Source organism: Puma concolor, chromosome A1 (assembly GCF_028749965.1).
Source record: "Puma concolor isolate L17-30 chromosome A1, mPumCon1.1.hap2, whole genome shotgun sequence".
Lineage (NCBI taxonomy): Eukaryota > Metazoa > Chordata > Mammalia > Carnivora > Felidae > Puma > Puma concolor.
This window is the reverse complement of record NC_141667.1, coordinates 82,602,856-82,620,144: the sequence shown is the minus strand read 5'-3', so window position 1 is coordinate 82,620,144 and position 17,289 is coordinate 82,602,856. Positions and strand designations below refer to the sequence as shown.

At 36.4% G+C, this 17,289-nt stretch overlaps 1 long non-coding RNA gene across 4 annotated transcripts in view; it reads left to right on the top strand.

Annotated features, from left to right (window-relative positions):
- The window catches only part of LOC147584263 (uncharacterized), a 170,553-nt gene that overhangs the window by 31,700 nt on the left and 121,564 nt on the right, over nucleotides 1–17,289 (top strand). The gene's annotated exons all lie outside the window — the stretch shown is intronic.

Below are 17,289 nucleotides of genomic sequence, written 5' to 3'. Positions count from 1 at the left end.
ATAGAAATTAACTTGATATGGACTATAGACCCAAATCTAAGAGTTTAGAGCTATAAAACTCCTACCAAAAAAAAAAAAATTTTTTTTTGTGGCATTAGTTTAGGCCAGTGGTTCTCAACTGAGGGCAATTTGATTCTTCACGGGACATTTGGCATTGTCTGGAGATGTTTTTGATTACCACAACTGGAGTGGGGTGAGGAACATGCTGTTGGTATCTAAGTAGAGTCCAGGCATGCAAATGAATATTCTACAATGCACAGGATGGCTCCCTACAACAAAAAAGTTACCAAGTTCAAAATATCAATAGTACAGAGTTTGAGAAAGCTTAGGTTAATCAAAGCTTTCTTAAATAGATATAGAAATCATTAATCATAAAAGAAAACTAAATAAATGCTGAAATAAAAATAAATGCAAATTATAAGTAAAAATTAAAACTTTTGCTCTGCAAAAGATACAGTTAAGAAAATGAAAAGGCACTACAGGATGAGAGAAGGTATTTGTAAAACATGTATCTGACAAAAGGCTCAGATTCAGAATATAAAGATAACTCTTATGACCAATAATAAGAAAACAAACAACCTAATAAGAACTAGGCAAAGGATTTGAACAGATAATTTAAGAAAGAGAGTATAGGGGCACTTGGGTGGCTCAGTCGGTTAAGTGTCCAACTCTTGGTTTTGACTCAGGTCATGATCTCACAGTTTGTGGGTTCGAGTCCTGTGTTGGGCTCTGCAACTGGCAGCTCGGAGCCTGCTTGGGATTCTTTCTCTCTCCCCCTCTCTCTGCCCCTCCCCTGCTCACACGGTCTCTGTCTTTCTCAAAATAAATAAATTAGTTTAAAAAAAAGAGCATATAAATATGGCCAATAAGCACACAAAAAGATGCTCAATGTTACTATTCATCAGGGAAATGCAAATTAAAATCATAATGAGATACCACAACACACTCATTAGAAAGGCTAAGGTTAAACAGCCTGGCAACAAGTGCTGACAGAGATGTGGAGCAACAGGAACTCTCATACATTGTAGGTGGAATTGCAAAATGGTTCAGTTCTACTCTGGAAGACAAATTGGCTCTGTCTTAGGCAGTAAGCATATACTTATCATAGGACCCAGCATTGCTGCTTTGTAGGTATTTATCCAAGAGAAACGAAAATATATGTTCATACAAAGGCTTGTATGTGATTATTTATAGCCACATTATTCATAGTATCCTCAAATGAAACGATCCAATTATTCATCAACTGGTTAATGGATAAAGATTGTGTCATGATATCCCTGGTAGTGATATAACCATACCATGAAATTCTAATGGGCAATAAAAAAGGAACAAAATACTGATACAAAACAGCATGGAAGAATTTTAAAAACCTTATGCTAAGTGAAAGAAGTCACAAAATTATATTCTGTATGATTCTATTCATATGAAATTCTAGGAAAGGTAAAACTATAGTAACAGAAAGTAGACCACTAGTTGCTTGAGGCTGAGAGAGGATCAGCTGCAAAGAGGAAATTTTTTAGGGTGATAAGAAATATTCTCTAACTTAATTGTGGTGATGGCTACATAATTACATACAGTTATGAAAACTTATCAAACTACATATAAGGTGAGTGACTTTTATTTTAAATTCGACCAATAGGAATATAAATTAAAAAAAGAATTTGAGGCTTTGAAATTAACAAGACACTATCAAAAGAATATGAACCAAATAATAAAGGAAAAAAATTATATCTAAAAACCAGCTCATAGTAATTATTGCAATTGAGCACTAATCTATCTTTAAAGTTCTTGGTAGATAATACAAAAATGAAAACTTCATGTGCTCTATACTTTTTATTGTGTCATAAGTGGAAGAGTATTTGCCTGTCTGAAGACTACACTCTTTTTTACAATCAGGAAAGAATAATTATTTGTGAAAATCTTCACATCAGAACACTAAATACCACACTGGACGATATTTTCTAAAGGACTAAAGGAAGTTGAAAATATTCTTTATATTGTTGACTCTTACACTGACCATGAATAAACCATTTTTATTAGGAGGCAGGGCCTTGGGGAGTAATTAGGTCATGAGGGCTCCATGGAATTAGTGCCTTTATAAAAGAGACCACAGAGAGATCCCTCAGCCATGTGAGGAAACAGCAAAAAGACATAGTCTATGTACCATGAAGTGCACTCTCATCAGACACAGAATCTACCGGTGCTTTGATCTTGGACCTGTCAGCTTTCAGACTGTGACAAATAAAATTTTTGTTGTTTATAAGACACTCAGTTTATGGTTTTTGTGTTATAGCAGCTGGAACAAGTAAGGTAACCTAATTTCTATGCATGACCCAGCTCTGGTCAATGAGATGATTGCTTACCCCTGCCCCCCTGGCCACAGTAAGAAGCAGTATGGCAGAATGGTTAAAAGACTAGGTTCTGGAGATGGACTGTGTAGTAGGAATATGATATCATAGCAGCTTAATATGCGTTGGCCATCCATTACATGTTTTGATAGTTTCCTGCATTGTGCATTTTACTTCCGGAAGGTAGTTACAAACAAAAACAAAAACTTACTTTTCCCAGTCTCCCTTGTAGCTAATGTTTAGATATGTGACCTAAGTATTACCAATTTGATAGCTAAGGAAGACCTTGCCTCAGAGGTGAGCTGTGGAAGGAAACAAGCTGGTCACAACACGTCATTTTGCTGGCTGTGGAGTGGATGGCAGAAGCCAAACCTTTTTAGGATCAGTTGTAGCTCCAATTTCATTCATCCAGTTCTTGAGTGTGGTACTGACAGAATCCTAAGACAAAACCTCCAAACTGGCTGGCCCAGCTTAAAGCTGTAGCCTTAAGATCCAGCTCAAACAATTTTTCTTGACTCTAGTGGGTCAGTCTCATCCTCTTTTTCTCCTTATTTTAACAGTGATAGTTAATTTTATAATATTTATAATTTTATAGTAGCTTTTTTGGAGACCTTATTCTAAAAGCTCATGTACAAATTAGCAGTACTGAGACTATTATATAAGAGGATTCTGGCACATAATCACCACTGAATCTAATGGAGACATCTACTTTTCTACTGTATTACACTTGTTTGTGATATGAGTGAGTTTCTGTGGGATTTAGCATAGCAATGATTTACTTAAACTTCAGTGTATGTTAACAGTCACAGGTAGAGCTTGTTAAGATGTGTATTTCTCTACCCACAGAGATTCTGATTCATTTGGTTTGATGAGGAGCATAGCAGTCTGCATTTGAATGTCTTTTTAGGTGATTCAGATGCAAGTGGTCCACAGACCATATTTTTATAGACATTGGACTATAGTTGAACTCCTTACACATTTTTTTAATCTGTATTTACCCTCATTCATCAACATTAGCTCAGTGCCTGACTCATGGTATTCTGTAAGTATTTGCTTAATGGCTGATTTTTTTTATTATATGATGAATAATAAAGGACATGGATATTGAAAACAGTTGCACTTTACATATATATGTAGCTCAAAATCTCAGAATGCTTTGGAACTAAAGAAGCAAATTGAATAATATTTTTCCACACAGTGATTCAACAGGTTCTCTAACAGTCACACTACTGGTTCAGTGGGTTTCCCACTAAATCCAGGATTCATTTTTAATGCATAGTCAAATATAAGGTTCTACATACTAATTTTTGACTCATGTATTTATCAGGGGCAATTGTACCCATATGTCTGATATGTTTATTGCTAAACAAGATGTCTTCTTCCAGAGCTTGAATGCTTTAGTTCTAGAAGGACTTTCCCTCCTACTGCTCTTCTAGCCCTCCCCTCTCTGACAGTATCTCAGGGTATCAAGAGAAAAGTTTGAGAAAAACAGCATTTGTGAAATCGTACCTTCTAAGACCCAATTATGTATTGATGATGATGTGGAGATAATCACAGGGCTCAGATGTAAGCTCATTTATTTCTTCAGCTTTGGCTCTTTGTCTGCCTGAGTTTGAATAGTTAGGCATGATAACAGAGCCAACAGCAGGTGAACATGGTTTGAGGAGAGAAGAGAAAGATCAGGAACAAAGACCTGAAGCTGAAATCTCTCAGAATGCGTATACTCACCACTGGCCCTGATCCCCACAGAAGCCTTGTAGTGCTTATTTCTACTTATAGGGATTCTGACTGTCATGCCTTGTCTCCTTTGGATGGCCCCTCTTATACAAAGTCTTGTTTGGTTTTCCCCATCTGCATTCAGTAAGATCTGGCCAGGAACCTCTATTTTGTAGTTATTTCTGTGAATCCTCTATCTCTTCTGTCAGACTGTTAGCATCCTGATGGCAAGGTAACTGGACTGAATAAGGACTCCATAAAAGTGTGAATGAGCTGTTGGCAAAGAGCCCTGTTTTCCTGCTGTGAATGGAAGGACTGGGACGAACATGCTAAAATGTACTAAGAGGTTTTGAGAGAGTATTTGTTAGAGGGAGGAGTTGGGAGGGGGAGGGAGGGTAAGAATTTTAAAGATAAGGGAGTAGAAAGTTTCTGGAAATTGGTGGTATACCCATAGAGTGGAATACTAAATAGACAATGAAGAGAAGGATCTTTGCAAGAGGTATAAGTGAGGCAATGATTCGTTCACTTTTCCTTTTTAAAACAACTTGGTGAAATGTATTTTACATATAATTAAATCCATCCATTTCAAGTGTACAATTCAATGATTAGTAGTAACTTTACTGAGTGGTGCAGTCATCACCGTAAATCACTTTTAGAGCATTTTCATTTTCCCAACAATATCCCTTATAGACATTTATAGTTATTCCCATTCCCACTCCCAGGCCCAGGCAGCTACCAATCTGTTTTATGTCTATAAATTTGCCTTTTCTGGATACTTCATTCATATAAATGGAATCATACAATATGTGGTCACTTGTGTCTGGCTTCTTTCTCTTTGCAAAATGTTTTTGAGGTTCATCTGTGATGCGGCATGTGTTGGTAGTTCCTTCCTTTTTATTGTCAAAGAGTATTCCATTTATGGACATCCCATACTTACTATACCCATTTACTGGTTAATTGACATTCAGGTTGTTTTAAGCTTGGGACTATTATCAACATTTCTGATATTCTGCAATGAAAATTTCTCTACCAGTCATGGTGTAGGCATATGTTATACTTTTTTCTTGTGTAGATATCTTGGAGTGGAATTGCTAGGCCATTGGTAGTTTTGTGTTTAGTTTTTTGAGAAACTTCGAAACTTCTTTTTAAAGTGTTCATTTTTTATTGTCACTAGCAACGTATGATGGGGTCCCAATTTCTCCACCTCCTTACCAACATTTGTTATTGTCTGTCTTACTTGTTCCAACCATTCTAATGGGTACGAAATGGTATCTCATTTTAATTTACATTTTCCTAATGACTATAGTTGTTGAACATCTTTTCGTATCTTTATTTGCCATGAATCATTTGCATATCTTCTTTATAGTGAAATATCAGCTCATATATTTTTGCCCACTTTTAAATTTGGTTATCTTGGGCACCTGGGTGGCTCAGTCAGCTAAGCGTCTGACCCTTGATCTCTGCTCAGGTCATGATCTCACTGTCCCTGAGATGCAGCCCCAAGTCAGGGTTGGTGCTGTCAGTGGGGATTCTCTCTCTCTCTCTCTCTCTCTCTCTCTCTCTCTCTCTCTCTCTCACCCCTTCCCCTGCACTCACTCATGCTTTCTCTCTCTCTCTCTCAAGATAAATAAACGTTAATAAAAATAAAAATAAATTGAGTTGTCTTTTTATTATTGAGTTGTAAGAGTTATTTGTATATTTTGGATATAAATTCTTCATCAGATACCTGTTTTGCAAATATTTTCTCATAGTCTGTTGCTTGCCTTTTTTATTTTATTAAAGTTGTCTTGTGTAGCACAGAAATTTTAAAGTTTGATAAGGTCCAATTTATCAATTTTTTTCTTTTATGGAATGTGTTTTTGGTGTCATATCTAAAAAAATTTTCCCTTACATAAGGTCTCAGAGATTTCCTCCTATATTTTCTTGCTTTTTAACTCTTACATTTAAATCTTTGATCCATTGAGTTAATTTTTATATATGGTGTGAGGTGAGGGTCTAAGTTCATCACTGGGCATATGGATAGCTAGTTGTCCTCACTTGTCTTAAAGATTTTATTTTATTTTTTGTTGGGGGGAGAGCTGGGGTGGGGGGAAGGCAGAGGGAGAGGGAGAGAGAGAATCCCAAGCAGGCTCCATGCTCAGCATGAAGCCCAACAAGAGGCTTGATCTCATGACGATGAGATCATGACCTGAGCCAAAATCAAGAGTCAGAGGCTTAACTGATTGAGCCACCTAGGTGCCCCCTCACTTGTCTTATAAACTGACCTCTATTGAGTGCTTGGTTTTAGGGTAGGCACTGGTGATACAAAATGAATTATATAATTTCCAATTCCAAGTCAAGTGTAGGGAGTGTAACATAGTCAAGGAGTGTAGAATGGAGGAACACACCAACTGAAGATCTGGTGACTTCTGAGATAAAATCAAGGAGGTGGTGTCCTCAGAGAAAAGACCTATACATATTAGCCTAGTATAGTGTAATGATTTCATCATCTTTGGTCTCTTAACACACTAGTTTGTTGCCATCTGTTTTAAGGTTTATTTCTAAAAACTTATGATTAATAAAGACTTTAAATCCATTTTTTTAAAACACTTGATATTCTTAGAATGGAGGGTATAGTGCTACCTTAAAATTCATCATATCTCAGGTTATACCCTGAGAACATGTCTCCCATGTGGACATTATTTTAGACAAATGCTTGAAAACTCTGGTTTGGTGGATGAACATTAGATTAGGAATCAAGAGACTTACTCTGGGACTAAATGGCTTTATGTTTTTGGAACATCACCTAACTTCTGAGACCTTCAATTTGCTCCCAGTTTAAAATGGCAGTTCATTTTCAAGCTCTTTACTTTGGAATGTTCTATTTGTTCATTTAGTCAGCATTTATTGAGTACTCATTTTGTGCCAGGCATTGTGAGGCACTATTAAGAAAAGGTAAGACAAAGGAGCCAGATGCTTTTATAGAGAGAGATGAGAAAACAAATCATTAAAAGATAATATGTTCCACATTTTATGTTAGTTCTACAATTCCCTTGGTCTAGAAATGCGTAGCTCTTCTGACCAGGGAGTTAACTGGGGAAGACAAAGAAAAAGGAAAATTACTCCAAAGATCAGCTTTCACAATGTGCTATGCAGGAGAGAATTCACATGTTAGACATGTGACAGAGGACTTCCAGCCTATACAGCTGCAGCCTACCTTTGTACAGTGGGATTTCTTCATGTTGTGGTAAAAATGTATACTTACTTCCTTAAGAATAGTAATGGGGAAAGGTATATAACTTGGCAGATATTGGGTATATAATTCACTTTATTGTATTTAAGATTATAATGGATTTGTTTTTTTTTTTTACATTTCAGGTTTTCCTAAAAAGCAAAACTATAGTATGACATTTTGTTAAGAAGTATGTTTTTAATGTATTGCAAGAACATGAATGTGATATAAGTCAACTATAAATCATGCCCCTGTTTTTAAGACTCTTTCAGGTTCTGAGTTATATTCTCTAATACATTTCCTGAAGTTTCTTTTAGAACTACATAACCTTCAGACTTGAACCTAATCTAATAGTCTTTTGTGTAATGTACAGACAGGAAACCTCTGATCTGAAACATTTTTCAGACTGTGGGTGCTGTGCTTGGCTTGAGTTTACCCTGAAATTCTCCCCTGTTTACTTCCACACACATGTATATTTTCTCTTTTTGACAGTAGATAGTCTGGGGCTGCTTGTATGTGAGTAGTGGAATGGTTTGCAAAGTTATAAAAAAATTAAGCTAACATTCCATTCCATTCATATAGCTTTATAGTCTTGGCAGATGTACCATTTAGGGGCAACCATAGTTCAAGTGTACTTAGGTAAGCCTTAACCATACACTGTGTTTTGAAAAGGCCTTGTCTTGGTCTATTAGTCAGGATGCTTGGTTGCAACAGATGGAAATTCAACTCAAATTTACTCAAGCAAGAAAGAGAATTCGTTGTCTCTCTTAACTGGAAAGTGTCAGTGTGGAACTGGCCTTAGCACAGCTGAGTCTAGGGACTCAACAGAATTCTTGGCTCTCTTGATTTTTCTCACTCAATTCAGCATTCTTCTAGGTATCAGCATTATTCTATAGCAGATTTTGTGTGTATGGTAGTCAGTGATGACCACTGGCACCTCCAGACTCCTCTGTTCTTTTTAAGTCAAAGTCAGAGGAAGAGAGATTCTTTGGTGTCCATATATTACCTTTCATCATGGGACTCTGATTGGTCCTGCTTGGGTCATATGTTCATCCCCTTGTACTAATCTGTGAACAGTGGAAGGTACAGTAAAACCTTGGTTTGTGAGCATAATTCGTTCTGGAAACATGCTTGTAATCCAAAGCATTTGTATATCAAAGCAAATTTCCCCATAAGAAATAATGGAAACTAAGATGATTCATTCCACAACCCAAAAATATTCAGATAAAAATGATTACAATATTGTAATATAATACAAGATAATAAAGAAAATATAAAATATAAAGAAAAATAAACAAACGAACTGGCACTAACCTTTGAAAATCTTCATGGCTGAGAGAGACCAGACAGAAGAGGGTTATTTTGTAGGAGGACTTTTACTATCGCTAACAGGATCACTGCTAACTATTGGCTCAATGAAATATTTTTCTTTTTGTTCAGCTTTAACAAGGAACCTATCCAATGACACTTACTTTTGCCTCCTTTTGAGGATTTCGTGGAAATGGCATCGCATTGCTTTAAACAGATTCGTCGCTCGCACTGCTATCACCTTATTCAGGTGGTGCTTTTTTACATAATTTTGCACTGTTTCCCACATTTTACACATCTCCCTAATCTCATTTGAAGTGAAGGATTCTTCCACCTTTTTTCCCTCCTCCTCCTCTACAGATGAGATGCTGACGTAGACTTCTCATAAAATCTTGCAATTTCGGCCACTCACATACCTTGTTTATACTTCTTGATGATTTCCTTCTTAACTTCCACCATAATCATCTTCTTCCTATTGCCTTTCTTTTCAACCTTTTTCTGCATAGGGCCATTGTATATACTCACATGGATGTTGACTACAGTACAGTATTAATGAAGTCTTATCATATACTGTATTTAATATAACTGGCAATAAGGCAGCAGAGAAAAGAGTCTATCTACATCTGCAGGCAGCCTGCCTAGAATGAAGCAAAGTATTCCTAAGCTTCCTCTTATATGGAAAAGCAAAGGACTGTCCATAGGTGCTTTGAAATGATAAAAAATACAGTAGTATCAGTGGTGAGCACCTTCCAATGTTCTGAAAAGTCACTGATTTCTGCCAAACATGGCAGCCTGAGACCAAGCATTTGAGCATAGGAGATAATCACCACGATCCTGCAGTGAGAGAGAATTGTTGACTGACTGACTTGTGATCATGTGATTTGGTGTTACGTACTACTCATATTGCAAGACATCACTCATTTATCAAGTTAAAATTTATTAGAAATGTTTGCTCATCTTGTGGAATACTTGCAGAACAAGTTACTTTCAGTCAAGATTTTACTGTATAAAGAATGACTAGCCCAGGAGCTGTCCCAGCTCATGAAGTCAGGTCAGAGTAAAGCCCTCTGATTAATAAGTTCTCCAGATCCACATGGGGTGAAAGAGGAGCAGGTCCCTAGTGGATGCCAGGAAGACACAAACAACAGATGTCCACTACATTTGGTAAGGTGTTACTAAGCACTCTTAAGTGAGAGGAGCACTGGCTTTCATTTGCCACAAAAACACATAGCTGCTGCTAATTGTATTGCAACATGTATTTATCTACGAAACCATCTCGAATATTCTAGAGATCTATTCAACTCATTCTTTCTTTTTCTTACTTATGGTTATAAAATGTCTTTTTACTGAATTGACAGCATCAATTCTTAAAATTAATTTTCAAATCTTACCAAGTTTTTGTAAATATTCTCATTGTAATTGCTTGCAAAAACTATGTTTAGTTCATAATAAAAATCACAAGTATATTAGTTGAGAGAGATTATTTAAGAAGTGGTAGTTCTCAGATAATTTCGATGTGTTGATGGCATTTGATTACCTGGAATTAAACAAAATTATTTGGATGGAATTGGTTTCAAATCCTTACTTAAAGACTAGAAAAGAGTTTTTAAGTGACCACAGTTATGTTTCCAGTAAACCACATTTCCTTTCCTTTTAATTCTCAGATCTTGACCCTGATTAGCTTTCTGATAAGGGAAAATTCCAAAACACATATGAAGGAGAGAATTACATTGAGACATTTTAAATAGCAAGTCCAAATACAGTAATCTTTTTTTTTTTCTTTCTCATATTCACAAATTAGGACACCTCTAGCTTTTAAAATAGAGTAAGAAAAAGGGGTGGCATACATACAGAGCAAATCAACATTTAAATATAGCACATTAGACTTCTTTGCATATCAAAGATGAGTAATGAAATGTAAGTTGATTTTGGTTTTAGAAAACGTTCTGGATGTTGGCTGCTCATGCTGTGTTGCCATGCTCTAGAGCTTTATGGGGCCTGTATCACAGGATGAAAGATGAGGTGAAATCAAATCAAAAAAGCCCTGCTATATTGTTATCATACAACCTTTTTTGGACTATGTCCAGTGTAGATACATTATATACAGAATTCCTATATATATGCTTAATTTTAGTAAGTACATATCTTGTTCTTTGAGTCTACAGTTCATAAAATTAGAAGCATTATGTGAATGACTGGTTCCTAGGAAATACACACTGAAATATGTAGTGGTAAAAGGCATGATGTCTCCCACTAACTGTCAAGTGGTTTAAACAGCAGCAATAATCACATGATGTTCTTTTATATAAATGTTTCATTGTTTATCCAGCCAGTCCTATCTGGGTAATTATATGTGGAGGGAGATGAGAACACTGGATAACTTCAACTCAGGCAATTGCATTTTCTTGAAGTAGTTTTATTATTTGGTTTGAAATGTTATACCTTCCAAAGTTTTAGGCCATATTCCCAAGTCATTATATAGGCCATTAGAGTTTATAATTGAGTTGACTATATACTTAAAATATTACTTCCAAGGACTTCCAGTGAAATGTGGGAATTGAGTCATGAGTAGATGAGAGATTCAACACCATTTTAGCAGATAAAAAGCAAAGACTAAGATGCTAAAATATGTAACTCCAGTTTGAAAGACCCACTGAGTGCACAATGAATGAAAAGAGACACTTTTAAAGGAAGCCTTCATAAAATTCAACACCCTAAGGGGCACCTGGATGGTTCAGTCGGTTGAGCATCTGACTTTGGCTCGGGTCATGATCTTGTGGTTTGTGAGTTCAAGGCCCATGTCAGGCTCTGCATTGACAGCTAAGAGCTTGAAGCCCGCTTCAGATTCTGTGTCCCCCTCTCTCTCTCTCTGCCCTTCCCACACTCATGCTCTGTCTCTCTCTGTCTCTCAAAAAGCAAATGTTAAAAAAAATTTTAAAAATTTCAGCACCCTAGAATTAAAAAGAATGCTGGAAGGCCACGTCATGTACAATAGCTAATAGAATGGCACAGTACATCTCAGCAGAAATTTTGGAGGATAGAAAGCAGTAAAGCAATGCCACTAAAACTCTGAGAACAACTGGTTTTCAACCTAGAATTGTAGATTCAGCCAATAAATCATGAGGGTAGAATAGAGACAGTTTTAGGTAAATAAAATTTATAAGAATTACCTCCTTTAAGTTTTTCTTAGGAAGTGACTAGAAGATCTATTCCAACAAAATGAAGGTGCAACCCAAGAAAAACAAAAAAAAGTCCCAAGGCCCGAGGACCAGGGTATCCAACACAGGAAATTGGTGAAAGAAATTTCAGCTTTGCATTGAGCCTAGAGAGCCACAAGTAGCTGACTGTAGCAAGAGGATGGAAGTTCCATAATGGAAATAAGGGGGAAGAAATGACGTGGATGGATTATTTGATTACATTAGACTGCTGAGCAATTAATGTTGATGGGTATGTGATCAATATGATGGAGCATTCGGAAAAAAAATTATCAAAATTTCTAATATTGCTAGTTTAAGGAATTTAGTTATAAATATATTATTTAGAAGCACAGAGTTTAAATAACTAGAAGAAATAGTTAAACAGATAAAAATGGTTACTTACAGGGAAGAATGCAGCTAGGACTGATGAATGATTATCAGCTTTTTAGTACTATTTGATCACATTATCCAGTATATCAGTTATGTTGATTAAAAATAATAATCAAGTGGAAATAGAAGTAGTTCAAACTGAAATAAACTAAAGGTATTAATAATAGGAGTAACTGGGTGTAGGGCATATGGGAACTCATCTTTACAATTTTTCTGTAAATCTAAAACTGTTACTCTAAAAACTAAAGTCTTAAAAATTGAACTGCAGAAGCAGGAAAGATGAAAGAAAGAAAGTACACTATAATGCATACTATATATACTAGCTATAGTATAATAAAATTAATAAACATCAAATATACAAAAACTAAAATCAATTTCATTGCTTATTTTCAAAACAAGGTATTAAAAATAAAATATTGCATTTTTGTTAATAAATCTTATCTATACATATTTGTCCTATATTTTGAATATTCACCATTACCAATTTACTCTTTTTCATGGCAACTTATAACTTAAAAAAAATTTTTTTTAAGTTTATTTATTTCAGGGTACCTGGGTGGCTTAGTCGGTTGGGCGGCCGACTTCAGCTCAGGTCATGACCTTGTGGTCCATGAGTTTGAGCCCTGCATCAGTCTCTATGCTGACAGCTCAGAGCCTGGAGTCTGCTTTGGATTCTGTGTACCCTGCTCTCTCTGCCCTTCCCCACTCATGCTCTGTGTCTCGCTCTGTCTCTCAAAAATAAATAAATGTTAAAAAAATTTTTTTAAGTTTATTTATTTATTTTGAGAGAGTCCGAGACAGGGTGAGCAGGGTTGGGGTAGAGAGAGAGGGAGAGATAATCTCAAGCAGGCTCTGTGCTATCAGTGCAGAGCCAGACGTGGGGCTCAAACTCACACAACTGTGAGATCATGACCTGAGCGTAAACCAAGAATTGGACGATTAACCAACTGAGCCACCCAGGCACCCCTTCAACTTACGATTTTTTATATAATGAATGAATACCCCTGTTTAACCTCTTCACCCCCGTTTAAGCATCTTAAACCAGTAAGAGCAGACCACATTAGAAGTTGGGCAGGACTAGTTAGGGCTTGGGTGGTCAATGAGCATATCTGGCTAGGCCACATCTCCAAAATGTTGCACTATTTATTGTTGGGCATTATTGCACCCCATTTTCATCTCCATCAATCTGGCTAAATGGTAGTTCAGTTTCATAGGAATTAAGTGACTTATCTGCTGATCTAGTGGTAGACTGAGACTTACAAATCAAGCCATCTGATGCCAGGGTTAGGGGTATAACTTTACCCTGGGGCACCAAAGATAGTGGCATCTCCTATTGCTGTCATCATAATAGGCACTAAACATGAAAGTGTAAACTCCAGGACAGTGAGATTGACCCTGAAGCAAAACCATGATGGGCATATAGTGTTTGGATGGAGGTCTTAGCATGTTTTAGTGCAGGTTTACTAATCTCCTTCATACTTCCTATACTTTTAAAATCCCTTTTTATATGCTAAGAGCTAGACATTGTAGGAAACTCCTCTCATACTTGTTTTCTCTCTGTAGATCAAGCAAATGAAAATGAAAGCACTGCAATAGCTAAATATCTAAGCTAAAACATATTTTAAAAGCCCTAATTGGTATAATAACCTATAATTTTCTTTTCTTTTTGGCATCACCCATTTTGTATCTTGCATTTCCAGTTTCCTTCAATCACATAATTATCAGATATTCTTGTGGATTTTAAGAGGTGGTTTTGGTGTCATATTCTTCAATTAATTGACCAGTTTGCTTCCATTAAGTGTAATCTCTTGTGCTTTGACTTCCTGCCTATGGGACATTTGAGTTTAGTAGTACCTTTTGAGGCTTTTTTCCTGATTCATTGACTTTAATACTCGTTCCTGGTCCAAGTGAGATTTGTTGGAGGTGGTACAGAGAATATTCTTATGTGTACTTGCAGATTAAGCTTCTCTAAAAGTAATGCTATTTCTGGGTATAATATTGGATTGACTACCTTGGTTCTGTTGATTTTCATTATGTGAATAATGGCCAGATAAACCTCTTTTCTTTGGCTGTTCCACTGACTTTCGAACTTGGTTACAGATCTCTTGCAGACTGCTTAGACAGAATGTTTACAACCCATCAAAATTGATATGTTGAAGCCCTACCTTCATATCATTTGATATGATACTATCATATCAAATATGATAGTATTTGGAGATGGAGCTTTGGGGAGATATTCAGGTTTAGATGAAGTTATACGTGTGGGGCTCCCATGATGGAATTAATATCCTTATAAAAAAAGAAAAAGGTACGAGAGCTCTTTCTCTGTCCATGAACACACAGTTAGGAAAAGCCTCTGTCCATGAACACACATTTCTCAGGCAGCTGTATACAAGCCAGTAAGACAGCACTCAAGAAAAATAGAATCTGCCGACACCTTGATCTTAGACTTCTCAGCTTCCAGAACTGTGAGACATAAATACCTGTTGTTTAAGCCACAGATCAGCCTATGGCAGCAGCCTGGCTGTCTAAGACATAGGCCTTTTCCAACTTCTCCACTTTTTGGCTTCAATATAAATAGGATAGGGCAATTAAACTTTAATCAGTATTGAGCATATGGAGGTGATAATTCTCCTATTTCCTTCAGACCTAATACCCTCTTATTTTTCCTGGCAGCATATTTTAAAACAAAATACAAAAATAGATTATTTTTGGGGACGATATGTTGTAAGCATTTTATTTATCCTTTCCTTTGGCCCTGCCCAGCATTTTTTGTCAACAACCTAGATGAGAACTGTAATATAAAGATCTTATTTTTCCTTTCTATGGTATCCTTTCTCCTACAACCTGATGACAGTGCCTTGTTTTCCCTGGGAAGTTACCTTTCCCCATTTTCACTCCTCAGTCCATGTAATTGAAGGAAGGCTTACTTCATCCATAGCTCCAGGAATGAATGTGATATTCAGATGAGGAAATATATCTCCTAACCACACTGATTGGTTCTGAGATGGACCTATGACTCATTTTAGGCAAATGAGAGATAGGTTTAAGTCTTACTGAGATCATTGGGACAAAGGCTGATTTCCATAAAGAGGAAAATGATGCTGAGAGAGTGAGAGTACCCAGCTGAGCTTATTTTTTACCTGGATCCAGTTTGTATCTGAATATCCCCTGGACTTTTTGATCATGTGAGCCAGTACATTTCCTCTTTGGCTTAAGTCAGTTTTAATTGAGTCCTTACTAACTGTAACTGAAAGAGTGCTAAATAACATGATTACCAAATTCACAGACAGTAAGAAGCTTGAAGAGATAGAGAATATATTAGAATATATTACAGAGTCAAAATCCAGAAAAATCTTGGCTAAAAAGAAGAGCAACAACTAATAAGATAAAATGTAGTAGTGATAAATGTCAAGTCCTATATTTGCTCCAAATCATCAGCTGGACAAAATGAGGGTGAGGCTGACATGGATAAACATGGAAAAGATTTAGTCATTGCAGTGAATTGGCTGCTCAGTCCCAATTATTGGTGTGAGGAGATGGTCAAGAATATGCGTAGTCTGTTCCATTAAACTATTTACCTATCGTTATACCCATGCCACACTGAAGCATATTGTCTTTAAAGACTGGACCTATACTGTAAGTCTCAAAAGTTAGGTAGTGTGACTCTGCCAGCTTTGTTCTCCTAAACTGTTAGCTATTCTATGTCCTTTGCATTTCCATATAAATCGTGTTTTCATATATATTTCCATATATATTGTGTTTCCCCAAATTAAAAAGAATTAATTAAGAATTGCATAGCTTTTCAAACTAGTAGGACTAGTGAATTATAAATTGTTTTTAATGCCATTGTCACTTGAACTGGTTAAAAAAATAATACTCATTATACTTTAACAGTCCTTTGGGAAAATAAGTATTAAATTATGCCAGGTCTTCGGAAATGCATACTTAAGATGCAAATGCCTTGTGTTTTTCTCTTTATAAACCAATAATGCATAGTACATTTATGGAGAAATACATAAACTACTAACAGTATTTTGCTCTGGGGGAAGGATGGATTGGGTGTCTGGTAAAGAACAGGGATTTACTTTTTTATACTCTTGAAATCGTTTAAATTAAAAAAAATCTAATATTTTCAAAATAAAAATTTAATATACACTATTATTAATGTCTGTTTTACATCTATCTCTAAATAATAATTCCTTTGTATGCATGAAATGTGTTCTGATTTATCATTATGGGTGCTGTTTGTAGTTAATGTCACTGCAGTTTTCCCTCTTTATTTCCTGGCTCACCCCATCACCTGGACTCTAAGGAACTTTAATCAATCTAGCAGATTCTGTATTTAACAAATTTTTGATACACCACTTAAGATTTTTATGACTGTTCTTTACTGTACTTTATTTATCCAGGCCTCACTTGCCTAATCTGTAAAATGTGTTGGGCTAAAGTGTGGTCCAAAGTCTTTGCTGGTCCTGTGAGTTCATAAGTTTGCCTTCCATTCCATCCCATTCCATTTCATTCATGATCCACATGGACAGTGATGACATAATAGTCAAGACAAGACAAGACACTCATAGAGTGTTCATGCTGCCCAAAAGTTTTGCCTGCTCTTTGCTACTCCTTAGACTTGTGATTCATAGTGCTCGTTTTAGAACATTCAGGATGTCTGTAGTTGCCAACAGGTGGGACAGATTGAATCATTGGCCTCTCTCTGCATTTGCACTTCTGTCATGGCTTCATTGTGGGCAGAGTGTACTTCCTCAATCTTTAACTTGCTTTGGCTAATGACATATGGGCAGCAGTTGTGTCATTTTTCAGCCTAAGACTTAAGAGGCCTTATATGCCTCCACTAGTCATCTTGTGCTTCTGTTTCTGCTGGTTCAAGGAGAATTAGATACATGGGGAGCAGACTTACAGATCTGAGAAGCAGAGCCTCTAGATGGAGTCCAGCTTGGATCAGCTTAGCTGACCTGTAGATCTTCAAAAATAAATACTTGTTAAGTCTTGGTGTTGTCTGTGACACAGCATTTTTGGGATGCCTAACTGATACAACAGGTACCATTGACTTCTATCAAGATGTATTTTGAAATAGAAAACACATTCACATGGCTCAATA